At 40.3% G+C, this 27,372-nt stretch overlaps 1 long non-coding RNA gene across 1 annotated transcript; it reads left to right on the top strand.

Moving 5' to 3' along the window:
* The first annotated feature begins 5,894 nt into the window (after positions 1-5,894).
* On the top strand, positions 5,895-20,517 carry LOC125482780. The gene is made up of 3 exons (XR_007261752.1): positions 5,895-6,029; positions 18,348-18,603; positions 20,319-20,517. It is a non-coding gene; the product is annotated as an uncharacterized LOC125482780 (long non-coding RNA).
* The last annotated feature ends 6,855 nt before the right edge of the window (positions 20,518-27,372 follow it).

The raw sequence follows: 27,372 nt of genomic DNA, 5'->3' as shown, positions 1-27,372 counted from the left end.
CCAAATGTAAAATTCCCAATGTGTTTTTGAGGTCAAGGAGATTACGAAGAAATGAGTTTGAGGTTGTGGCTTTCACTATGTTCTGTGGGAAACCTTAGCCAATTACTTGAACAAGAACTCGAGTGGCTTAATGGCTGAAGAAAGTTCTGCCCTGCACAGCTCCGAAGTAGCACCAAACTTGCCTGGCTTCTCCATGAGCACACTGTCTTTTTAGAGTACAAAAACAATTTGCAATAGGGAAAGTTATTGGTCTCCAGCTACAATGCTGAATGCAGTATAATACAACATGTGCCTGATACCATGTAACCTTGAACGACTTGGGAGGAGCTTTCTGCCAGGATGTTTGTGAAGAGGTACATTTTTCCTGTGAGAAGTAGAGGCCACTAGCAGTCTAGTTTCAGTTTGGCAGTGTAACATAAAGCCCCGTTGGTAATATTTCATCAAATACCTAGTTAGGTAACAGTGTCTTTTTTGTTTTGCTTCATTTGAAAATACTTACTACCGTATAAAATGGAATTGCATTTCAGAAATCAACTGCAAATGAATATTTTGGGAATTGTGAGTGACCTATATCACCTTGATTTGTCACAGGCAACAAACAACTTAATCCGCGTTATATCTTGGTCTTCCAGAAATTAATAGGTTAAGAAAAGGTACATTTAAAAGTTTACTTCATCTTAAGAAGCTTCTCTCTGTTCAAATCCAGCCCTTTTTGTGTTTGCTTCCATTTCAAGACTTTTGCGAATAGCTGCCCATAGGCTCAGCATTTTCAAGTACCTCTTGGAGTGGGATAAACGAGGTTCATGCTTCGTCACAAAGCGTTTGGCAGTGCAATAGAGGCAGAGTGGTTCATATGTGGCTGCTGGCTTCACAAAGATAAGGTGTTATTTCACCATCACGTTGCAATAACAAATAGAGAAGTTATACATTTCCTGACAGAATATGCTGAAATTATTTAAGAGGTTAAGCGCTGAGTTTGAAACTTTCTATGCACAAGGCAGCTGCCCTGCTATAAATCTGTGTAATTTGGACCAAATAGGCCCTGTGCCTTTGTACTCGGGTGGCTTATAGAATAAGATGCAACATAAATGGAGGCCTGTTGACCATCAGACTTCTCTACACGTCCCAGCACTTTTTGATGTAGCAGTGAATCATTTGCATTGCTTTTATTGTTACTTTCTTCAAAGAAAGGAAAATGTGTTCTGTAGATGCTAAAACCTTTTATTTGGGCAGTGATTTTTCTTTTAAAAGAAGTCTCTAAATTAGCAAAGGAATCCTAAAGAATGTTGGTATGCATAGAAACATAGGAGCAGGAGGAGGCCGTTCGGCCCTTTGACCCTGCTCCGCCATTCATCATGATATTCACAAGAGTGCCTTCCATCACACCCATGCAGCAAACGGTAGGCCTCTCTCTTGCTGGTGTTAGAGTCATACTGCATGGTAATGGCCCCTTTGGTCCAACCAGTCCATGCTGACTGCAATCCCAAACTAAATTAGTCCCACCTGCCTGTGCTTGGCCTGTATCCCTCCAAACCTTTCTTATTTGTGCACTTACCCAAATGTCGTTTAGATGTTGTAACTGTACCCACATCCACCACTTCCTCTGGAAGCTCATTCCACTCTCAAACTACTGTGCTTTAGAAAAAAGGTTGCCCTCTCATATCCTTTTTAAATCTTTCTCCTTTCACCTTAAAAATATGCCCCGAGTTGTGAAATCCTCCACCCTAGGGAAAAGACGCTTGCTATTCACCTTTATCTATATCCCTCATGATTTTAATAAACTCTATAAGGTCACCTCTCCAGTGGAAAAAGACCTAGGCTATCCAGCCCTCCCTATACCTCCAATCTTCTACTCCTGGCAACATGCTGGTAAATCTCTTCTGAACCCCTCCAGCTTGATAATATGCTTCCTATTACAGGATGCCTAGAGCTGGACACAGTATTCTAGAAGAGGCCTCACCAAAGTCCCATTTAAGAACTCAACATGACTTCCCAAATCCTATGCTCAGCAGTCTGAGCAATAAAGGCAAGCACGCTAAAGGCCTCCTTAATCACCCTGTTCATTTTAACCAGTTGATTACATCACTAGCTAGGTTATTCACTTCGGAAGCAAAAACAAGAAGGCAGGTTACTACCTGAATGGCTGTAAATGGGGAGAGGGGAGTGTGCACCGTGACCTGGGTGTCCTTGTGCACCAGTCGCTGAAGGTAAGCATGCAGGTGCAGCAGGTGGTAAGGAAGGCAAATGGTATGTTGGCCTTCATTGTGAGAGGTTTCAAGTACAGAAGCAGGGATGTGTTGTTGCAGATATAGAAGGCCTTGGTGAGGCCACGCCTAAAATACTGTGTGCAGTTTTGGCATCCTTTTCTGAGGAAGGATGCTCTTGCTCTCGAGAGATTTACCAGGCTGATTCCGGGGATGGCGGGTCTGACTATGAGGAGAGGTTGACTAGGTTGGGATTGTTTTCGCTAGAGTTCAGATCAATGAGGGAGAATCTCAGAAGCTTATAAAATTCTAACAGGACTGGACAGGGTAGATGCAGAGAGGATGTTCCCAATGGTGGGTGTGTCCAGAACCAGGGGTCACAGTATGAGGATTTGGGGTAGACCATTTAGGATGGAGATGAGGAGACATTTCTTCACCCAAAGAGTGGTGAGCCTGTGGAATTCATTACCACAGGAAGTAGTTGATGCCAAAGCATAGAACGTATTCAGGAGGCGGCTAGATACAGCACTTGGGGTGAATGGGATGAAAGGTTATGGGGAGAAAGCAGGATTAGGCTATTGAGTTGGACGATCAGCCATGATCGTGAAGAATGGTGGAGCAGGCTCCTCCTGCACCTGACTTCTGTTTCTATAAAATCTGTTCAACAGCACAGGTGTCACATCATAACTTTTAAAAGAGAATAGAAGTTGCATTTTTTGACAACGTAAAATGCCCATGTGAAATTACAATAACAGTTTTGTTGTGTTAGTGCACCACATGTCATGTTTTAAATTGTCAATTGCAAACAGATTTTCTGTTTATATCTTGCCCGATAAATGATGGCATTCGGGAGAGGATACAGAAAGGTTGCAGCTGAACTGTTATTTCCCCACAACCACAAGAGTACAAGAGTTTGGAGAGAAACAATGCTGTCCATGCCTCCTTGGACAATATAATAGCAACTTAGTAGAGCCGCTATTAAAGACCCTCAGACCCTGAGAATAGAAATGCTAAGAGTTTTATGACACATTTTGAGTGCAGGAGTGGAATTGTTACTTCCATTCTTTTGGTTTTTATTTCCCAGGAGTGGGCTAGTGTGCCGGGGTGGGGGGGGGAAGAGCTGACATATGTTTAATCTAGTGTTGATAAATATTAATTCTACAGCGTAATCTATTCTTTACCACCAAAGTAAAATGTTGTGCTCCCATTCGCAAATAAAACGTCGACAAAATGTAGATTTTCCCATTGACATGAGTATGGTGCCATTCATTGGATTAAAAGCAAAACTTGGATCTGTATAGTGCCTTTCACAGCCACAGACCCAATGAAATACTTTTGAAGTATAACCAATGCTGTAATTTAGGAAACTTTGGCCTGAAATATCTGCCAATATCAAACACTGCCATTACCATCATACCATCAATGCTAATCAACCATTGTTCAATGAAGGGTGCAGGAAAGGGTTCCAGGAACAGCACCAGACGTGCCTAAAAAGTAGCCACTGAGCTGGTGAAGCTACAACCCAGGATGAAATGAATGCCAAACCACAGAAGCAGCAGGGGACAGAGCCTAAGTAATCCTGCAACCAATGGATCTGCTAACCTGTTATATATTGCTGTGAATGGTGTTGGTCAATTAAACAAGTAACAGAAGGAAGAGGTTGAACAACATCCACATCTTATATGTTCGGGGATCTCAAAACATCAGTATAAAAGACAAAAAACCAGAACATTTGCAAACATCTTCAGCCAGATGTGATGAGTGGATGATTCATCTTGTCACCTCCTCCTCAGGTCTGCTGCATCACAGATGTCAATCTTCAAGCAATTCTAAATAAAAAGTGAAAGAACTGCAGAAGTTGTAAATCAGGAACAAAAACAGAAATTGCTGGAAAGGCTCGGCAGGTCTGGCAACATCTGTGAAGAAAAATCAGAATTAACGTTTTCAGTTCGGTGGCCCTTCCTGAGAACTTCTGTTTTTGTTCAACCAATTCTATTCATTCCATGCGATATCAAAAAATGGCGAAAGACACTGGATACCGAAAAGGCTATGAGCCCATATGACTGAAGACTTGTCCTCAAATCAACTATAGCCTTCACCAAGCTATTTCAATCTAACTGGAACACTACTTGGGATTGTGAGGAATTGCCCATGTATCCCCTGTGTGTGATGGAATATTTGCCATTTGCCTGAATGGGTTTAGAAACAACAACATTTTGAAGCTTGACACCATCCAGGACAAAACAGCCCAATTTATCTGCATTCTATACATCACCTTAAACATTTTCTTCCACCACCAACAGTGTTAGATGGTACACATTGCTACCTGCATGCAACACCTTCTAAACTCTTAATTGCTACTATCTAGAAGGACATGGGCAGCAGATACTTAGGAACAACACAACCTCCAAATTTCTCTCCAAGTATTATGCCATCCTGATTTGGAACTTTATTGTCAATCCTTTGTTGCCAGGCTCAAATCCTGACACTCCCTTTCAAACAGCACTGTGGATGTGCCTACACCTAATAGACTGTAAAGGTTCAAGAAGTTAATTTGAGGATATTTAACATAGCCAGCAAATGTTGGCCTTTGCAATGACCCTCTTCCTGTGAAAGGATGAAAAAAATTGAAAAACACTATACATGCATGCTACAGCGTGTACATCTGAATCTGAAGATGATTTAACTACGATATACCTAATTACAGTTAATAACAATGTACGCAATTGATAGTTTGTAGAATTTAAAAACAAATGACATGATATTGTGGTTTTGTGCTCATATATTTTGTTTATTTTAAAAAAAAAGTTTTCTGAATTTTATGTGAGGGCATGAGGGATGCTTTGCTTGAGATCTTTCTCATTTCAAGCAGTCAACAGCAAACTCATCCAGGTGTGACACACAGCTGCAGGCCGACACTTGCCTAAACTCATCAGTTTTTTTTTCTTTGCTCTTGCATGGGATGAGTGTTGTTGACAAAGCCAGTATTTGTTAGTCACTCTTAGTTGGTCTAGTCTGGAGTTGCATGTAGGCCATACCGAAGGTTTCCTTCCTTTTAAAGGGCATTGGTGAACCAAATAGGTTTTTACAGTAAATAGTTCCATAGTCACCATTCCTGAGTGGTTTTCAAGTCTAGTTCTATCAAATGAGTTCAAATTCCACCAGCTACCATGGTGAGATTTGAAGTCCTATCCCAATCGTTATCACGAAGCCACCATCTCTCCTTGAACATCCAATTATTTTGTACTATCATTCAAAGCATTAAAAACAAATTGGATATATTTTTTAGGATTCGGTATTTTAATGCACCTAAAATATGCAATAATTTGTTGTTTAGTGCTTTTTCTATCCTCAGGATGCCTCAGAGGTCTTAACTATGCTTCAAAAGTATTTTACTAGCTGTAATCATTGCTGTAACAAAAGCTCCCACATCTGCTCCAGTGATAATCAAAACAGAAGTGAAGTTCAATAAAAGTTATAAAACATGTTTGAAGATTGACATTGACCACTTATCCTTTTTGTGGGTGGACGGTTGAAGGAAGGGGAGGAGATTAGCTCCAGCTGTTTCAGCTCTCTAATCTCTCCAAGCCAAATGTTGTAGGCTGATATGAGGAAGGGGTTGGTTGTTTACCACAGTTGTGGCACATGCTGTTTTCCTCCAGCATGCTGAGGACAGCAGGCTGACGACTCAACCAAATTCTCTAGGTTTAAATGTAACAGTTGCCCTGTGCTCCTCCACCTTAATAGTGGAACATTTACAGTGAGTGTTGAATTACAAAGCAAGGAAAATTTGAGCTGAAAAATTGGTATTTGATTTCAGCCAATGTGAGTGTTGCCCTTTTGGTGAACTTTTTTTATTTGTAAATTGTACTTTTTAAAGCTTTAAAACATGTGGAATATGGTAAGCTTGTTTTCTGACAAAGCTGTGCTGTCAACTTCTGCCATTTTCTACTTTGTTTTAGCCCCTGGCTTCATAGTATACTTCTGATTGAAGCTTGCATGTGTCTCTCCATTTTTGTTGACTGGGGTTATGAAACTTAAAACTCAAGGATCCAGGTTTCTTTATCAAAACTTAAAGAATAAATTCCATTTTCAATTGAACAAAAAGTGCAGGGCAAAACAGGACCTTAGTTTACGGTTTTGTTAACTGCTGAATTACCCGTCTTATGGGTTTGAACAAAAACCGAAATTGCTGGAGAAACTCAACAGGTCCGGCAGCATCTGTGGTGAGAAAACAGTTAATGTTTTGAGTCCAGTGACCCTTTTTCAGAACTGATCGGAGCTAAGAAATAGTGTATTTACGCCAATGATCGCGTGGGGTATAAGGAGTGAGTGGATGGATGGAGATGGAGTCCAGGGAGAGAGAGAGAAAGAAAGCTAGGCCGCCAAAGGAATGTTTATTGGTAAACCAGGAAGGAGAAAAGCCGTTACTGGGGATAGTGATTAGGTGAAAATAGGTTGGCTGTGCTGAAAGCAGCCCATCATGGCAGGGCCTGAGATGTCAGGGTGGGTAAAGGACGTGGAAGAAGCTGTTCAGTCTCTAAAATTATTGAACTCAATTTTGAGTCCCATAGGCTGCAGGCCCCCATGTGGAAGATGAGGTGCTGTTCTTCCAGCTTACGCTGGGCCTCACTGGAGCACTGCAGCAAGCCCAAGACACTTACCTGCTTACCTCCTCCCTCCTTGCTGTTCAAGCTCCTGACCCTGATTTACCTGCGAGTTTACTGTATTTGCTGCTCATGATATGTCTCCTGTACGCTGAGGAGACAAAATGCATGATTGCTTTGCAGAACACCCACCTTCTGTCTGTAACAATGACCCCGAGCTTCCAGTTGCCTGCCACTCGGCAACCACAACATTCCCTGGTTAATATCTCTGTCTGAGGCTTGCTGCAGTGCTCCAGCAAGGCTTAACACTATCTGAAAGAACAGCATCTCATTTTCCATTTGGGGACCCTGCAGCCTCTGAGATTCAGCATCAAGTTCAATAATTTTAGGGCCTGATCATTTCCTTCCGTGCCCTTTTTGCCACCACACTCAAGGCCATGTCATTGACCCAGGCTGTTTTCAGCACCACTAACTTATTTTTACCCACTCGTTATCCCCATTGTCAGCTTTTCTCATTCCCTGGCTTGCTATCAACCATCCCTTTGGCTGCCTAACTTTATTTTTCTGTCTGTAATGCCTCTACCTCCACCTATCCACTTACTCCTTTTCCTCTCCCATCAGTCCCTGTCAACAACATAAATACTGCCTTTTCCTAGCTACTATCAGTTCCGAAGAAGGGTTACTGGACTTGAAGCATTAACTCTGCTATGTGTCCACAAATGCTGCCAAATCTGCTGAGTTTCTCCATTAATTTCTGTTTTTCTTTTAAGATCTTTAACATCTGCAATTCTTTTATTCTTAAGAGTTGATTTGCTTTGTAATTTGCTGGATACTTTATCAGATTCAATATCTATGACATTACCGGCTGTTTTCACCAGTTTCTAAGGAGGTGTGGGTGGAGGGGAAAGAAAAGAGGAAATTGCATGACTGTAATAACAGTTTTGCAACTTACTTCCTCTTTATTTTTGATGAAGTTCCCTGGTTACACATGAAAGTTGAGGATCTATTCTTTCATGCCATTAAATGATTTATAACCTTAATTATTTATATTTGAAGTGCCGAGGAATGCAAATTGAGATTTTGAGTAGTGTTGAAAAGAGAGACATGATGCCACACTTTTAGTCTTGCATTCATCATGAGACATGCAAGAATGCCATATGTCAAACGGTCCCAACAATTTATACTACAGGACAAAATAGTGCTGAACAGTTGAAATGTCAGCTCCGTTTGTCCAAAGTATTACCATGGAGAAGGCAATGAGGAGCTGTAGGCTCACTATTCTTTCAGGTAACTAAAAAGATGCAAGACTTGAACATATTCTTATGAACATATAAATTGTTGTGATTCTTTTTGAAGTTCGGCATTTATCCTGGTGAATGCAAAATGAAGATCTTCAACGACGTGCCTCTATTTGTAGCAATATTCACATTGGGATTTCTAGGCCATTGGATTATATAAAAAGTTTTGTTAAAATCCATCCCGTTCAGCAACTACAGCATGATGCAGTAGAGCATTCTTGACCAGCACCACATAGAATGTCAAATTCTTTAATTCTCATAGAGACTGTTACATAATGAGTGCTGAAGCATGATTGTTTGTTGTACTTCTGATTTTTCTTTCAATAACATTCATTCAACCTCCAAGCGCACTGAAGAGACAAAAATACTGAAAACAAACTTTTTAATTGAAATATGTGTGTACATCAGAAGTATTGTGTGACACGCATTTCCTGAAAACATCGCGGTTACTTCCTGTCACACTTCGTAGGTGTCACACTCTCACAGTCTGTGATACCACAGGGGGTCTATGAGTATGGTTGTACCTACAGATGCAAACGGAAATGTACAAATTTGTTTCGCTGAAGGTGTTTTTTCGTTCGCCCCCACCCCCCGCACCCCTCAAGCTCATTGTTATCCTGTGCCTTGGTTAAAATTAAGAATTGTTTCAGTGATTTATTTGAAAGCATTTTTGAGTGATAATTATTTTCAGTTTTCAGTGTGGTAGTGTTAACATTGGACACTAAGGTACTATGTTCTTACAGTAGAATTGTGATTCTCCATTGGCTTCTAACTTTTTTTTTCCCTGACGTTGTCTTCCATTTTCACGTCATTTTTTTTTTCGTCCACCATCTTGACATTTTATCACATGTAATTCACATTTTGGAAGACAACTATCTTGTGACAATTCACTGACATTCCTTTTGATAAACTTTTAAAAATAAATTTTGGAGTTTTGAATATAAACTTGATTCATAGATTTAATGCCTTATTTTCAGGACCTGTTAAGAAATTGAATTGTTTTTTGTATTTTGTGAGTGTATGTCCTGCTAATTGAACGTTGGTGCTTGTGACGAAGCACTTTTTTTGCTTCAATTTTAAAGCCTATCAAGTTGTGTACAACATGGCTTGATGCAGAGTAAAGCTGTCCCTTATGTGCCTCAACAATGTGAGCAATCTCCAGTGTATTTCCTATTGCATAAATATAACTTGCATTGTATTTTCTAAGCCAGTCAATATAAGCTGTCCCTGAGTGACATTGCCAGTTAAGGTATCCAAACATATTTCTTGTGAGACAGTTATGAGAGGAGGACACAAGTTGTGCATTTTGGATTTGAAACCCAATCCAGATTACTCCATCTTGTGACACAGGTTAATAAGGCCATAAACTAAAACATATCATCAAGGTCCGTTTCTTAATGGATATTGTTGAAAAGCAAGCGATTACGTTAAACTTGTATTGAATCTTGTTGAGTACTCTGTTTTTGAGGCCTCCATATTGCTAAAAGGATAGAGGCACTGGGAAGGTGTGAAGAGGGTTTACTGGAATAATATCTGAATTGAATGCCTTATACCCTTTCAGAAAAAAATGAACAGATTGTGGAATCTTTCTCTAGAAAAAAAATGATTAAGAGGTGACCTAAATGAGGCTTTAAGATGATTAAAGGGTTTATACTTGGAAGGAAATCAGAAGTAGGATTAATCTCTAAAATGAGATCATTCTAATAAATCCATAAGGAACTTGGGAAAATCCAGTTCACCCAAAGAGTGGAGGTCGTTCTCACAAGCAATAGAGAGGCAATTAGAAAGATGTGTTCAAGACAAAACTAGGTATACATAGGATAAAGGAATAGAAGGATATGTGGACAGGGTCCAAACATAAGACTAGAGGAAGCATCCCTAGGCAATCCGAGTTAGTGAACCTTGTTGCTTGAATAGCCTGTTTCTGTGCTATAAATACATTGTCATAAAATGAAAGACTTGATATAATTTTGCTTCAGTTATGAACATTAGATATTATCAAAAATTATCCTTCTAAAGTAAGATTCCTGTTAGTGTTGTAATACCACCCCTGAATGTGCCAAATGTTTCCTGATCTGCAAACTAACATTCCTTGCTTAACTAATTCGTACAATTTTCTGTCTAATTGTTGACCTCAGTTGGGGTGCTTCTTAATTGAATAATATTAATGCTCATTATATGTTTAATTAGAAATTCTGTAGCTCAGTTCAGCCCCAAGTCTATATAACCACAATGCCTCCTTTGATAAACTGCACAGGCGAGTCTTGATTAATGATCACTTGGAGATAGACAGAAAGGTAGTAGTCTATAAGGCAGTCACCCTGTTGATGCCACTTGATAGCTACAAAATCTGGGTGTGACTTATCAGCATCATCTGAGAAAGCTGGAGACACATAGTCAGCATTGCCTACAAATACTCCGTGCATTGCCTGGATGGATTGCTAAGCAAACACAAATACATGTCAGGAAACAGGCACCATGTTCATAGAGTTGGTCATATTCATACAGTAACTGCACTGGACAGGCTATAGCATCGGAATGTGGGAGACTCGCTCCAAAGCATGCTGTCTACTTGCAGCTCGCAATGCTGAAAAGGATTGCACTGCAACCAACGGAAGCATTTCAAAGAAACCTTGAAGGACCACTTAAAGAAAATTGGCTTTGACCCCAGCAGCTAGGAAGAGATTACACTGAATTGACCCTGGCTTACCAAGGTGAACCTGGCTTTAAGCCAAATTGGATGGTGAATGTTGAAAACATGACAGCAAGAGAAAGGTGTCAAGAAGGGCGCAACATTTCATCAACAATGGACTGACTGCAGATGTTGAATGCGGATTTAGGGGGTTTTTTTTTAAATGCTATTTCCAACTTAGCGCTCTCTATCGCTCTGTTGTCGTCATTATTACGGATCACTATAACCAAGGGTCGAGTTTTCCTAACCCTTGAACAATGTGAACATTGGCAAGAAAGTTGAGATGCAGTGACATGGGTAGTAATGATATCCTCCATTTCCAGAGCAAAACATTCGATTCACCGATCAGATGTGGAACGGTGAGTTGACATACACTTGCTAATCATTTGGTAAGAAATCTATTAATGTGGTCTAACATCCCATCTGATTATTACCTAATTACACATCATTGATGTGCAGTTTCCATTTCTCCTACCCATTGGACTGAAACTCGATGTGACATGACCCTATATGAAGGTCAAAGCAGTCACCTGGTGACTCCAGCTTGCTGCTTGCTCCTTCAGCCAGATTGTTACTAGATTGCACTGCATCACAGCGCAATAATACAGGCATTAGGATTTACCAACATAGCTCGTTTCCCCCAGGTACAAGGTGCTACAGATTTTATACACATCACATTGAGAGCTACATATCATAATATGGTTGGTTTCAGCAACTGAAAAGGGTTCCATTCCATCAATGTGTAAGTCATCTCTGACCATAGGTACCACAATTTAGAAGTATGCACCAGGCAACCTGAGAGTTGCCATAATGCCTATAATCATGAGGAATCTAATGTTCCTCCTTCATTTCAAGGGCTGGATGCTATAAAGGATGGTTTAGAGTTTTAGAAAACCTACAGTGTGGAAACAGTCCATTCAGCCTAACAAGTCCACACCAACTCTCTGAAGGGCGTCCCACCCAGACTCTCACCCCTACTCTATCCCTGTAACCCTGCATTTCCCATGTCTAATCCATCTAACTTATACATCCCTGGCTGTTATGGGCAATTGACTATGCCTGTCCACATAACCTGCACATCTTTGGACTGTGGAAGAAAACTGGAGCACTCTGAGGAAACCCACACAGACACGGGGAAAATGTGCAAACTCCACACAGACAGTACCTTGCAAACCCATGACCACTCCATCTAGAAGGAAAAGGGCAGCAGACATATGGGAACACCACCACCACCTGCAAGTTCCCCTCCAAGTCATTTGTCATCCTAACATGGAAATATATTGCGATTCCTTCACTATCACTGAGTCACAATCCTGGAATTCCTTCCCTAAGGGCATTGTGGGCCAACCTACAGCATGTGGACTACAGAAGTTCAGGAAGGCAGATCACCAACACCTTCTCAGGGTCAAGTAGGGATGGACAATAAATGCTGGCCCAGCCTGTGATTCCTGTGTCCCCTGAATGAATAACAGATGGGTTTTTGAAGTGGTATGGGGAGGAACCAACTCTGGATCAGGCCATTTTGTATGTAGTGTTTCTGTAAAAGAGACTTTGGGAAATGGGGACGGTGAGTAGACAGAGTGCAACAAATCATTCATCCATTGTCGTCTTGGTGCCAGGAGCTGTCCATAGGTGCTGACCTCCTTGGTCATCTCTGTCAAAGCTGCCTTCATCAGTCAGGATGGCCTCTTGTTGCCATCTATAGGGAAAAGACTTTCTCTTCTCCCTCAAACAGCCTTCAGGAGAACATCCACGCAGGTGTCACTATGTGTGATACCACTTGTTAAACTAGTCTCCTACCTCCCCAGAGATGGGTGTAGGTGATGAGTGGAGATTGAGTAATGCTCCAGGGTTACAGAGAGTAAAGTGTTGTTAAGTATAATGCATGGATGTTGGAGCCCAGAAGGTTCTAGCAGGTATCAGAATTTCCTCCCCATACAATTTGGTATTTTACACACAGTCATAGCGTCACATAGCATGGAAGCACACCCTTCGGTCCAACCAGTCCATGCCAAACATAATCCCAAACTAAATAGTCCCACCTGTCTGCTCCTGGTCCAACAAACCCTACCTATTCATGTACTTATCTAAGTGTCTTTTAAATGGTGTAACTCGGCCGCATCCACCACTTCACCAGGAAGTTCATTTCCATGTAAGAATATGTAAAGAGTTGAGAAGAATGTAATTACGTTGGAGAACTCAACCTGCTCCCAAGATAGTATGCCAGCTGCTTTTCCACCTGCCTCCATATGCAAGTCAAACAAAGAACTTAAATTCTGCGTGATGTGTTGCCACCTACACCATGAGTCTGTGATTTCATCAGTGACTTGTGATGTAGCATGTTTATCAAATATCTTCTGGAAATCTAAGTCCAGTACTTCCACCAGTTTCCTTTTTATCCGCTGTGCACACAACCTCTGGAAGTAAATCCAGTAAATTGGTTAAATGTGACTTACCTTTCGCAAAACTATGTTGACTCTTTGTGATGACCTTGAGTCTTTCTAAATGCTTTGTGATAACTTCTTTAAAAGTGGCTAATACTTTCCCTATAATAGGTGGTGATTTCACTGGCTGTAGTTTCTTGCTTTCTGCCACCGTCCTTTTTTTGAAGCAAGGAGTTACATTGTCTATTTTCAGATTTGTTAGTATTGTGAGGTTGCCACTATAGATGGACAGTGCCACTTCATGTGTAATCAATGCCTGTTAATTCATCGCAGCTGCCACTGTTATACTTGCACGAAAGTGGTACTGACTCTAGCCCATTTGCCAAGGTTCACTCTTTAAACATAAAAGGAGCTATAATGTTCAGTTCATACACGATCAGCACAGTCACCTTTCATTATAATTAGGAGAATGTACAATAGCTTTTCACTAAAGGCCTGCATGGGAACCAGGATGCAGTTGAAATTCCTTTCATATTTGGCCCCACTTGCCTGTCTTGGTCAGGTTTGTTGATTATCACCCAGTGTATGTACTTCCTCGGACAGGCTTTTCGATTTGGTCAGGCTTCACCCTTATATTAAGCAATTTCAACAGCATGTAATCTTGCATATGATGGAGACTTCTCATGAGCTGATTGACATTGACATTGACATTGACATTGAAAGGCTTCATCCCAATACTGTAAGAATTTGCACCAAGAAGTGACTTTGTTGTGAAGGATTCAAGTGATGGAGATGTTTGTATTCACCAGAGGGTCAAGGAGGAAGTCTACTTCACCAGGATTACGCTTTGTATGTATATAGCTGGGTTTGTAAACATGTTTTAGCCTAAAACAGCAAACAAAATTGTGCCTCTGAAGGTAATTCCAGTGGCAGGATTGTCAATGAACATTTACAACATGCTAATGAATACAAAACAGTCTTTGCTTGAACATTTCTGCTAAGTTTAACCCACTATCAGTAGCCTGATTATTATTGCCTCCTGCCCACATAGGTTCCCCACCCATCCTTCTAAAAGCTCTAGGTGAGTCCAGAAAATTCCACCCATTGGCACAGTTGGAAGACTGGCTAGTTTGCAAGAAACCGAGTATATGCATCAATGGGCCATTTCCGGTTTGGCATATAATGTAACAAATGATGTGCGACAGGAGTCAGTACTGGGACCTCAACATTTTACAGTTTTTATACAAATTATTTGGATGAAGGGACTGAAAGCTTGGTTCTAAACTTGCCACTGACCTAAAGCTAGATAGGAAAGTGGTGAAGAGGAAATGAAACTACGTATAATAGATCAAGTGAATGGGCAAAGGGAATCGGGAGGGGGGCAGATTTGAAATTCATGCTACTTTTTTTAAGCAAAAGTTCAAAATGTTCCAGACGATTCGAAGTCAATTAATGTATTAAACGAGTAACTGATCTTCAAAATACTTAATAGATTGTAAAGTGCTTTGCACTGGGAACTGTTGTCAAACAGAGTCCTAGAGCTGCAGGTGCATAGTTCCTTGAAAGTGGTGCCACAGGTAGACAGCATAGTGAAGAAAACATTTGGCACTCACCTTCATCAGTCAGAGCATTGAGTACAGGAGTTGGGACATCATGTTACAGCTGTAACAAGAGATTGGTAAGGCCAGATTTGGAGTACTATGTATAATTCTGGTTGCCCTGCTACAGAAAGGATTTTGTTCCATTGGAAAGGATACAGAAAAGGATGTTACCAAAACTGGAAAGTTTGAATTATAAGGAGAGGCTAGAAAGGCTGAGATTTTTTCCCTGGAGCGAAGGAGGCTGAAGGGTGACCTTATTAGAGACTTTAAACAATATGAGGGGCATAGATAGGGTTGAATAGCCAAGGTCTCTTCCCTGGGATAGCGGAGTCCAAAACTAGAGGACACGGGTTTAATGTGAGAAAGGAAAGATTTAAAAGACACCTGAGAAGCAATGTTTTCAGGCAGGGCAGTGTGTATATAGAACCAGCTGCCAGAAGGAATGGTAGAGGCGGGTACATTACAACATTTTAAAAAAAACCATTTGGATATGTACATGAATAGGAAGGGTTTAGAGGGATATGGGCCAAATGCAGGCAAATGGGACTAGTTCAGTTTAGGAAACCTGGTTGAAGTGGCTGAATTAAATCGAAGGATCTGTCACTGTGCTGTATGAATCTGACTCTACATTGAACATGAAAGGATCAAAAGTTTCAGGGGAAGTGTGGTTTTCCACTGTTCCATTGTGTTGTGGGGTGTAGTGACTGGTGACAGGTTCCGACTCATAGCTCCGGCTCCTGGTGTTTCCTGAAGCAGATCAAGACCTTGTAATTGCTTGAAAAGCTGCAGCTTTCTTCACAGGCAAGTCAATGTGGCTGAGGTAGTGGAGGGTTGCCAGCATCCACTTCAAATGTCACTGCTGTCATGGTTGGCAACGATAGTTCGAGAAGTGATAATGATAAACCTCAGCCTGGATTTTCATCACTGAGGCAGGTAACAGCAGTTGCACAATTCCCTCTCTCTACGTGCCCACTTAAGGAAAAACAGATTCAGGAAGGATGGGATCTTGGTTGCCTAGGGGACGGTGCAGATTGCAGATGGGCCAGCCAATCGGTGAAAGAAGATTCAGGCAGCTGCAAGGCTGTCGGGCACCAAGGGGAGCTATTTAAAAGGCCTGCCTTGGTCCCATTTAAAATACAAAAGGTGAGGCCTTCTAGCCCTCACCCAAACTAGAGAGCATAGGTTTAAGGTAAGAGGGTGAAGATTTAAAAGGGACCTGAGGGGCAACTTGTACACACCACCCAGTGTGATATATGGAATGAGCTGCCAGCGGCAGTGATAGAGCTGAGTACAGTTACAACATTTAAAAGACATTTTGGATAGGTACGTGAATACGAATGGTTTAGAATGATTATGGGCCAAACGCAGGCAACTGGGACTAGTTCAGTTTAGGAAACCTGGTTGGCCTGGAGAAGTTGGACCGAAGGGTCTGTTTCCATGCTGTATGACTCTGTGACTCTCACTCCCAACGTCATGTTATGTACCCAATTCCAGGCTGCATCCCACACCCTGTTCTGAGGAAGGGTCACTGGGCCTGAAACGTTAACCTGATTGATTTGGTTTTTCTTCACACGTGCTGCTAGACCTGCTGAGCTTTTCCAGCAACTTCTGTTTTTGTTCCTGATTTACAGCATCCACAGTTCTTTTCAGTTTTTATCCCACACCCTTGCTCCCCATTGCCCTGTTGCACAATTGACAGTAGAAATCAGAGAGCCAGAGCTGTCGACTAGGCAGTGCTTTAACTGGTGCTCGTGTTTTACCTAGCTTGTGGACTTCTGGATTTTGGGGCAAGCCTCCTTATGTATTTATGTCTGTTTACACAAGGTTTTGAGATTTCAAGGGCTTACATTGTCTTCTATTGACTCTTTTATTGCCCTGCAGTTTTTTTAACATTATGAAAAGTCCTTAATGATTTTTTATTTGCAAGAGTATAAGAGAAAACATTCCACTAGCCTTCCTAATAGCTTGCTGCTCCTGCATGTTAGCCTTCAGTGACTTATCGACAAGGACACTTAGGTCTCTTTTGTGCAACTGCACTTTCTAATCTCTTACTTTTTAAGAAGTACTGTACAAATCTATCTCTCCTTTCAAAGTTGGTAACATGTCGAAGTGGTGAAGGGAATGAGGACGACCGAAAGTCTTTGTAAAAGTCCTTCATTAAGGACTTTCCATAGTGTTAAAATTGGAAAGACTTGAAATGGGATCGGAAATCCCTGAATCTATCCGCATTTAAAAAATATTTCTCTGTCATCCTGATTCGTGTGCATCTAGTAAATCAGTATTTTGTCCTTCCTAAAAAGAAAATATGATTTGTTGAAATGGCAGGAATGTCTGTGCTATGCTACTATCTTTGATGACTGTATCAAGAGATGTTTTTGGTCTCCATGATGTCATGTTCCAACATTCGTGACACAGTTACAAACATACAATCAAGGAACAAGAGTAGGCCACTCGGCCCTTCAAACATGCTCCAATATTCAATAAGATGATGGCTGATCTGATTTTAATCTCAAATCTATATTCCTGCATACCCCCAATCATCTTTCATCCTCTTGCTACTCATTCTTGATCTCAGTGTTTATCAATAGCAATTCTATGTTGTGTCAATATTGACAGCATCAGCTGATGAATTCTAATCAGCAGCACAATATTTGACCCCCAACTTAAGGGACTGGGTTCAAATAGCAGGCCTGAAATTTCATTTGCATGACTGACTGAGCATTTCCAGCTTGACAAAAGTGAGGAGGGAAATTGACTGAACCAGTCCTATTTCTGCATGTCAGCTGATCACAGGGCAACGCCAACAATGATTATGAAAAGATTGTTTTAAAATATGTAGCTTACACCTGACTGAAGGGAAGATAGAGTATGTTGTGGCTCCCTGTTGTGGGAAAGATCTTTGAGAATTAGCTGGAGGTCTGTCAGTTTGATGAAAGGAGCTCTTTGGCATGTCAGAAACATGCCAGTCTTCCAGTACAAGAGTTGTCCTTGGAGTGTTCAAAACTGGCACATTGCAAGGTTCTAGGAATGCGGTAGAGCTTGGTACAGCAACCGCAGAGGTGCAATGGGGAAAGAACTTGCAGGCATTCTGCTGTGTGGGTGTACAGAATCTCTCAATCTACGTGCCCAACCGACATGGAATAAGGATTGTGAGTTTCAAGATTTTTGAAGTTGTGCTGAGGTTCCTCCAAAGTGGAACAAACTGCATGGAGAAATGTTGAATTCTATTGTGCTCTCTGTAATATGAGGTTGAATTATTTTAAGAAAAGTGCTTTTAACAGATTTAATGAATAAAGTATTTTTTTGGCGAAAATATATCAGTCTTAAAGGTGAAGTGTGAAAAACGAGTGTGGATTTGCACCTTTTTGTCTGATTGTATTAATATTTCGAGTTTGCTGCCTGTTACAGAAGCAGACTTCATTGAACGTGGTCAATCGGCAATAGCATTTTCACGCTTTCTGACTGCAAGTTCAAATATCTGCCACACTACATTTCAAAATCCACCCTGCCTTTTTCTATCATATATTTTAATTTGCTTTTATTTCTTTTCTTGTTTTGCAGTTGTAAAGTGAGGAAAGAAACTTTGCCTGCCATTAAAAAATGATGGCCTGCATTACAGTAACTGATATGGACACCGGATCAGCCCCACTTCAAAATGGAGATCTTCATCAAAGCTCACGGGCACCCAAACAGACTGGAATGGGACTTCATGTAAAACTTTATCCCATTCCCGGCAAACCGGATAACAACTCCCTAATGTTTCCACCAGATAAATACGTCGCAGAAGAGATTTGCATTGCAGCTGCCAAAGCCTGTGGTGAGTACACTTGCGCATGTATTTGCGTGGTATTTTAACATGGTTGCATTTTTTTTAATATTAGGAGGGTGGTTTCCTTTAGGACCAAAAGGACTTGTGTACCCTGTCTCTGAATAGCCAAGAGCTAGGGAAAATTCTAAACTTTAATTTCTCCTAAAAATCATGATTCCAAGGGATATCAGTGTTCAAGTTATCTGTATTTGCATTGTTGCTATCAGATATTTGCCCAGTTTTAAAAGTTGTCCATTGTGAACAAAATCCTTTGACCCAGATTTTCATGAAGGAGGTGGGCATCTGGAACTGAAGATGTCTCCAACCCTGTACATCTGGATCTGTTAAGGAGACCCCACCCACTGTATTTTCATTCTGGGATGTTGGGGGTAAGATGGAGGTGAGCTCCATTGTCTTTGGTGATGGGTCAGAGCTGGCAACCAAGGTGGGAGGATGGAGCGGACAGCAGCGTAGAATCTTTCTGAAGTGTCTTTGAAATAATGTTGTAGCTGACACAACAAGCAAAGGCTTTGGAAAGATCCTTCGTGGTTTGGGGGGAAAGACTGTTCTGTGTACAACCTCTTAAAGTATCAATTAACAACAGTTAATCAGCATTTAACTACTGAAGCTTTTATCCATTTTAGATCTCTTAAATTTGTGTAAATCAATACACAAGCAGTGGAAAGCAACTCTTCTAAACAAAAAAAACAACAGATTTTGTAGGCTGACAGACATAAGTCAAAGGGCACATTCTATCTAAATGCTGCTTGTTGAGGTCTAAGTGCGTTAACCACTCCTCGTGAGAGGTGAGGCATTCAAAGTTATAACTTTTGACAACTTAATCAATAAAATCAGTGTGAAAGATGGACTCATTGTAAATGTCTCCAAGAATGATTAATATAACTAGCTCAGCAAGCAATATTTATGCAATGCAGAGAAGAGTATAAGTTTTGTTGGATTAGTATCTCTATCGCTTTTTAATATGCACTATTTCTTTGAAGTGTTTTTCCCTGCCAATGTGTTTATTAGATAAATAATAAGGTCTGAAGTGAATAAAAGCTCTGACGTTGATATTATGAGTGCCTATGATTGGTTAATAACTTTGAGATTGTAAGACAGCTAACATATTTAAATGGACTCAATGATTCTTCTTTGAGGCTCAGAACTGGGTTTTCCCTGTGGTTTACAACTTGTCAATGTGCCTATGAACTACATTTACTAACTGAAAGACCTACCTCTAACAAAATGAGGGGTTGGGGGCGGACTTTCAACTACTTAGCTGTTGGCAAGGGTATGTGTGCCTCAAATGTGCTCACTAGCCACACATTATCTCATGTCAGTGAAAGTTGACAAAAACTGAATTGCGGCACAGGGATTCTGGAACTGGGACCCGACTGCCATTTTTAAAGAAATTCAGAGCGGGTCTGACTCTGAACTGTCAACATTTATGGGTTGAGTGCATTGGGCTATGGAGGACTGTGTAGTCATCAGTGATTCATTCAGGAACAGCTGTGTGGGATTGTTTGAAGTGGACGGGTGATAAATAAAGCCTTTTATTTGCTGTCATCCTCTTAGCTGTTCCATCATAAGAGACAGAGATAGGAGAAATTATCATTGGAAGCAGCCAAATAACAGAAATGTTAAAGGGACAAAGAAACTTTATTTTATCTGGTATATAACAAACTGAAATTCTTGACTAAGTTCAATTTACGATCCTTTCCCAGTGCAAAACATCACTTTAGCAACTAGAAGCCATTCAGAAGTTTTCCAGAACCCGAAAGTTTTTCAGGTAATCTCAGTACAGTTTGGCAAGCTTCTAGTAAAGCTGATTGGAGCCCTTCATGTTTGTAGCCATCATCACAACTTTTATTTTCAATGCATAAACTATAAACTCCCATCCTGTCACAATGACATGTAATCATAAGGGCATCCAATGAACTCCAGAAAAGCCAAAGTGAGAAGCACAAAAAACTTGAGTTGACACTAAAATAGGAAATTTACATATCTAGCTGTATTTAAAAGGATGAAAATTGGAAGGTTTTGATGCAAAACAAAGTCATATCATGGATGAGCCAATGCTATCAGAGGTCAAAAAAAAAAATTGCTGAAATGTATTTGTTGGCTCTGAATCAATAAAGCTATTCAAAAACACTACTGTACTAAGCTAGAGCAGCTCGACGGTGCTTAATGTAAATGCTTTTTGAAACGCTCGGAGGATGCCCTTGTGCCTAGCCCAGTGTTCATTTTGATAAGCAAAAAAAGTCATGTAGTATTGAAATTGACTGAACTGTGTGCATTTCCTGATGAATAGCTTGTGTGTTTAAACTACTTCATGTCATTTGAAAGTTAGGTATATCCATAAAGCAAAATCAGCTAATCATGAAGATAATGTGACTTTTTCTTGGCAAAAATTGATTTCTGAACTTAATCTAACACTTGATCAAATTCATGATGCAGAGAAAACCGACTTAAGTTGGCAATGTTTATTGAATTCTACTCTGGTTATTGTAGTGAATCTGGTATTAAACAGAGAAATAGACTTGGGTGTGCAAATTATGCAGGTGCATTTCTTCTGTAAACTAAATTATCTTGCACTTTCATTTTTTAAATGTACTATTGAGGATTACAAGTAAAAAGAACACTGTTTTTGTATTCCTGACTGCCCGAACATTAATTTATTATGTATATTTTATATGTGTATTAAGCTGTATTCCATCAGTAAATGTAATCCTCCATTAACTGGCATTTTTGATTAACCAGCCTCTGCATTCTAACACACGCCATACAATAAAGATTTGACTGTATTTTGTACCTACTTTCGCAGAAGAAGAAATTTGAAAATTGTGGAGGTAGCAGTGTTTAAGAGTCCTTGTATAAGAGTTACAAGTGTGGAGGTTAAAAAGAAATTAATGTGAGGAAAGAAAGAGTGTTGGAAACATGATGGAAGGCCAGCAGGTTGACAGAATTAATGGCTGACAACCTAGAATTTTAAAGGATGTGATTTCAGTCCTTCTGGATATACAGGTTTTGATCTTCTAAAATTTCCTGCATTCTAGACAGTTTCTGCAGATTGGAAGGCGGCAGCAGCAGTAACCCTGTATGTGAGAAAGGAAAAGGGAAAAATGCAGGAAACTAAAGACCAATAAATATGGCATCAGTCATAGAGAAAATGCTCATTAATTATTAGGGAAATGGCCAGGCAACATTTAAAAATTCATAATATGATTAGCAGAGTCAACTCAGAGAGCAATCCTGTTTGGCCAAAACAGAGTGCTGGAGAAACACAGCAGGTCTAGCAGTACCTATAGAGAGAAAAGCAGAGTTGACGTTTCAAGCCCAGTGACCTTTTGTCAGAATATTTGGCAAACTTCTTAAAAGTTGTTTGACATTAAGATGGGAGGATAAGGAATGTGGTGTGCCTGAATTTTTAAAAGGTGTAACAGAAGAAGTTATTATGCAAAATTATGCCTCATAGATTGAGGTTTATTTAATGTCCTGAAAGCAGAGAGTAAGAGTACATGGGTCATTTTACCATTGGCAGCCTGTAACTGGCGGAGTGTTGCAAGGGTCAGCCAAGGTGACGATTGGATGGGGGAGCTTAGTGTAATGTATCCAAATTTGTAATGATGTAAAATTTCTTGGAAAAATAAGCATTGAGGCCATGCATGTAGGCTGCAGCAGCACATAGAGTGGGTATGGACGTTCTCTGTAAAACATCGTGGGGAAATGTGAAGTTATCTACTTCGATAGGAAAAATAGAACATATTTGGTGACTGAAAAATGGGAGGGCTTTCTGGGTGTTCTTGTACATAAATTGCAGAAAGTTCATGTATATGACAAGCAAACAGGAAAACAAGGATCAGATTATTGGATTAAAGAAGCCTCACTGCCTTCATTTAGGCCATGGTGATACTTTAGCTGTAGTACTTTGTAGAGTTTTGAAAGTCTTGCATAGGAATGAGAGTGGGATGAAAGTTTATCAGATTGATTCTTGGGATCAGAGCATTGCACTGTGAGAAGAGATATTGAATAGACGAGGCTTATGCTCACTAGAATTTAAGAAAATGAGAGGTGATCTCATCTGGAATATTTTTCATGTCTTTCACTACGAAAACAAAGTATGGTCAAATCTGTATTATTCAGCATTTACAGGGAATGAGTGGTTCTAGTTAAACAAGAATGTTGGTTGATGGAGAGTTACATTAACTGCAATACTTGAGGGATAAACTTTCAACACATAAGTGAATATAGATGTACTAAGGAAATCAAGATTCAGCAAGTAAAACTCTTTTTGAGAGGGTTGACACAGTAGATGCTGAGAGTTTGAACTGAATGTTGCCGTTTGAATTTTAAACCCAGCTTTGGGCTAATTCCAGGTTCTGAGGCGCCTGGCCATCTTCCACCTCCAGAGCCACCTCTAAGGATTGAGGAAATTCTGTTCAATGTTTCTGCTGACTGGAGAGCCTAGCACTAGGGGGCCTTTGCCTTTGAATAAGGTGTTGGCCATTTAAGACCGAGATGATACCTTTTTAGTCCAAAAGGTCGTGAACACTTGGAGAATTTTTTTACCACGAGTTATGAATGTTTTCAATTATTGAGAATATTCAAGTTAGTGACTGATTAATAGATTCTTTGACGCTGTGGATAGGGATGCTACAAGAAGATGTATCTGATGTTATCTATCAGGCAGAATATTACTGAATATCAGAGTAGGTTCAAGGGATCAAAAACCTTACTTCTGTTCCAATTACTTATGGTTTCATGATTGTGTCCCTTGTTGAGTCTACTGCCCCTCGAAGCCCTTTCTCCTATCTCTCTTGAAAGCGTTAGTTTAATGTTGGCATTTGGTTCCCTGGTGATACCACCACTGTCGTGGTATTTGCATGAGCCCAACAGTGAGTGTCTGCTGGCTAAGTGGAAGCCTTTGGAGCAGCTGCTTTTAACCTTGGTCCTTACTTCTGCTATGGGTTAAATTACGTAACCAAGCACAAATCAGCCTTCCTTTTAGTTCCAAAGTCTTGTTCTCTTTGATTCAGTGCCATGCCAACCAACAGTTGCACCTCAAGCATCAGAACACCATTTACAGTCAACTCAAATGGTCACGTGATGCATTATTTTCTGGGGAATGGAATGTTGTGGGTATTTGACAAAAGTAGCAAGTGTCGCCGCGACTGTACAGGGCCTTAGTGAGACTGTATCTAGCATGCTGAGTATAGTTTTGGTCTCTTTGCTTAAAGAATAAAATTGCATTGAAAACAGTTCAGTGAAAGTTAACTCATGGTGTTGAAGTGATTTTAGATCTAGATTATTTTTTGAGGAAAAGTTGGGTAAGTTGGACCAATACACAGTTTGGAAAAAAAGAGCTGGCCTTATGAAGACATGTATGACGTTAAGGGGATTTAATAGGCTGAATGCTGAAGGATGCGAGGAAGTCTAGTACCAAGGGACACAGGGTCATCCATTTTAAAACTGAGAAGAAGAAAATGTGTTTTCTTTTGGAAGGTTTATACATTTTATTAGTTAGGAATTACCTTCCCCAGAGAGCAGTGCAGGCATGGTCATTGAATACATTCAACGCTGAGTTGGTTTGATTTTTGGTTGCCAAGGGAGTGTAGGGTTAAAAACAGAAGTTGCTGGAAAAGCTCAGCAGGTCTGGCAGCATCTGTGAAGAAATATCAGTTAACGTTTTAGGTCCAGTGACTGAGGAAGGGTCTTTAGACCTGAAACGTTAACTCTAATTTTTCTTCACAGATGCTGCCAGACCTGCCGAGCTTTTCCAGCAACTTCTGTTTTTGCTCCTGATTTACAGCATCCACTGTTCTTTTGGTTTTTATAGAGTGTAGGGTTAAATTTGACAGGCAAGAAAATTGAGTTGAGGCTGTAATCAGGTGAGCTATGATCATACTAAATGGCAAAGCAGGCTGGAGGGGCTAAATGGCCTACTCCTGCTCCTAGATTGAGGTGAAGATTAATATTTCTGAGCTGTTTCTAGCCCACAGCAGAAATTCCATTGCTATAAGACTACCCATATTGTTTATAAGTATTAAGGTGCTGAAAAACTGAAAGTAGTATTTTGATGGAGAGATGCATATGTCAAAAACATTGTAATGTCTGCATTTTTTTTTAAGAGAATGTAGTTATGGTATAACTGACCAAATTCATTTGATGTAGATAGGTATCATTGCATAAATAAATGTTCATTAGGTGAGATACCAGGAAAACATCGCATGCCTTGTAGCCTTGTGCTCAATATAAACAAAAATTCATTTTCCATTTGAAAGATTAAATCCATAGTTGCATAAAAACTTGTGGGCTAATGTCATGAAGTCCATCATTTTTTTTTTCAAGCCCTCCTGCATTGAAAAGTTGGTATTTTGACCTGCTGGAATTGCAAAATCTTAAAAGGAAATTTTATATCTAATGCATAGAAATATGAATGTTGCAGTTGTCATGACCTGCAGAAATGTATCCAAAATCACTTTACTCAAGGACCAGTAACTGGCATGACTCCGTGTTAATAGGACCAGTAAACATTTGCACTTCTCGTGTATGATCGACAACCAAACAAAGCCTAACCAATTAACCGATGATATTCAATACTACTACTATTATTGCTTTCTCTGTCATTAATATGCTGGGAATTATCACTGACCAGAGGGCTGGCTGGTCACATAAATATCATGGTTGCTGGAACAGGTCAGAGGCTTGATATTTGGTTCCAATGGGTCACTTTCTGGAAAACAAAGTCTCTGTACCATCTATGAAACACAAGTCGGGAGTTTTCTACTTGCCTGGATATTGCAGTTGTAACAGCTCTCAACAAGGTTTACCATCTAGAACAAAGCAATTGCTTAATATCACCTACACCTCACTGGCCCATGTATCCGTCCTCCCCTCACACCACTTCACATAGTGTGGTTACTGTGCGTGCTATAAACAGGATGCACTGCAGCAAGTTGCTAATTGATAACATTTTCCAAACACACTGCCTTTACCACTCCGAAGAAGAGAACCCCATCATAACTGGACATGAATCAGCTTTCCTTCATTATCACAACGTCCATACTATGCTATGCAGATCTATATACTTACCAGCTCTGTGGGAACATCTTCACCTCCCAAACTGCATCAGAGTGAGTCAAAGACCCATCTTCACAAAGGCATATGGGGATGAATAATAAATGACAATTGCCACTGATACCAGTGGACTGAGAACGAATGAGGAGAAAATCTGTGTTTGCGTAATAACTTTAAATTAGGTGCCGTAGGCATACCCAAAATCTGGCAGGGCAGTTTTCAAAAACAAGCAGGGGGTTTTCTGATATTCTGGCCAATAATCATCGCTCAGCCAATACCACATATTAGCAGACAATTAACTCCTCATTTAATCTCACTGCTACTTGTGGGACAATTCTGTACAAAAGATTAGTTGCCAGAGTGTGTACCAAGTAACTGTATCGTTGACTGGGACACTTTAAAGATTGTAAGGATGTGAAAGGCCTTCTTTAAAATACGCTAATAGTTTTTCTCTTCGTTCTTAAACAAGAGGAGACTCAGAATGTTAGATATTGAAGCATCCGAATGATTGAAGAAACGACGTATTTCCTGTGGCTGCAATATTGTGTCCAGTAATTGTCTATTCTGATACAGTTTATGCCAATGTTATGAATGTCCCAAACATTTCAATCTGTGGTGCTTGTATTTGATATTTAATACATTCACCAATCTTGCCTGAGATGCCATTAGAATGTGGCTCCTGACCCAATCTGAGGTCTGTTCTTTGAATGGTTCCCAGGTGAGATGTTTCGCCATGACAGATTTGACTGCTATTGATCCTTTCTTTAGGTACAGTGCCATTATAGAACAAGACCATTCAGCCCATCAATCTTGTCAGCTCTCTTGAAAGAGCTATCCAATTTGTCCACTGGTTTGTCTGCCCTTTACCCGTAACCCTATAGTTATTTCCCTTAAGGTACTTGGATGTATCTTTCTGAGAGTTACTTTTGAACCTGTTTTCACCAGCCTTTCATGCAGTGTGTTCCAGATTAAAATATCTTGTTGCGTGAAACCAATTCAGCTCCACTCTTCCCTGGTTCTGTTGTCAAATATCATAAATCTGTATTTCTCTTGTTGATTCTTTGACCACTGAATACACTTTCTCCCCATCTCTCCCATCAAAATCCTTCAGAATTTTGAGCATCTGTGCAAACTTGCTGCTTAACACTCTTCTTTTACTGGAAACAATCCTTGTTTTTCCAATCTCCCGAAGTCTATACCCTCCTAGCAAAACCCTCCACTCTCTTCATGGACTTGAAATTTCTCCAATAAAAGCAAAATACTGAGGATGTTGGATATCTGAAATAAAAACTGAAAGTGATGAAGAAACACAGCAGGTTTGGCAGTTGAGAGAGAAACTCAGTGAATGGTTTGAACCCAATGATTCTTCGAAACAATACAAGCCATTAACTATCTTTCTGTCTCCACAGATGCTGCCAGACCCAATGAATTTCTGCAGCACTTTTTGTTACTATTTGACATTTCTCCAAAATGTGGTGCCCAAAACTGGAAAGTAGCAAACATAATAGCACCATTTAAGAAAGGAAGAGACACAGGAAACTTTAAGCCAGTAAGCATAAAATCAGTGGGAGGCAAAATGCTCGAGTCTGTTATGGAAACAGGACACTTAGAAAATCATAGATAGTAGGAACTGCAGATGCTGGAGAATCTGAGACAACAAGGTTCAGGGCTGGATGAACACAGCAGGCCAAGCAGCATCAT

The sequence above is a fragment of the Rhincodon typus genome, chromosome 3 (genome assembly GCF_021869965.1).
Source record: "Rhincodon typus isolate 14 chromosome 3, sRhiTyp1.1, whole genome shotgun sequence".
Taxonomy (NCBI): Eukaryota; Metazoa; Chordata; class Chondrichthyes; order Orectolobiformes; family Rhincodontidae; genus Rhincodon; species Rhincodon typus.
Note: the sequence above shows the minus strand (reverse complement) of the source record. Positions and strands in the feature narration are given on the sequence as shown.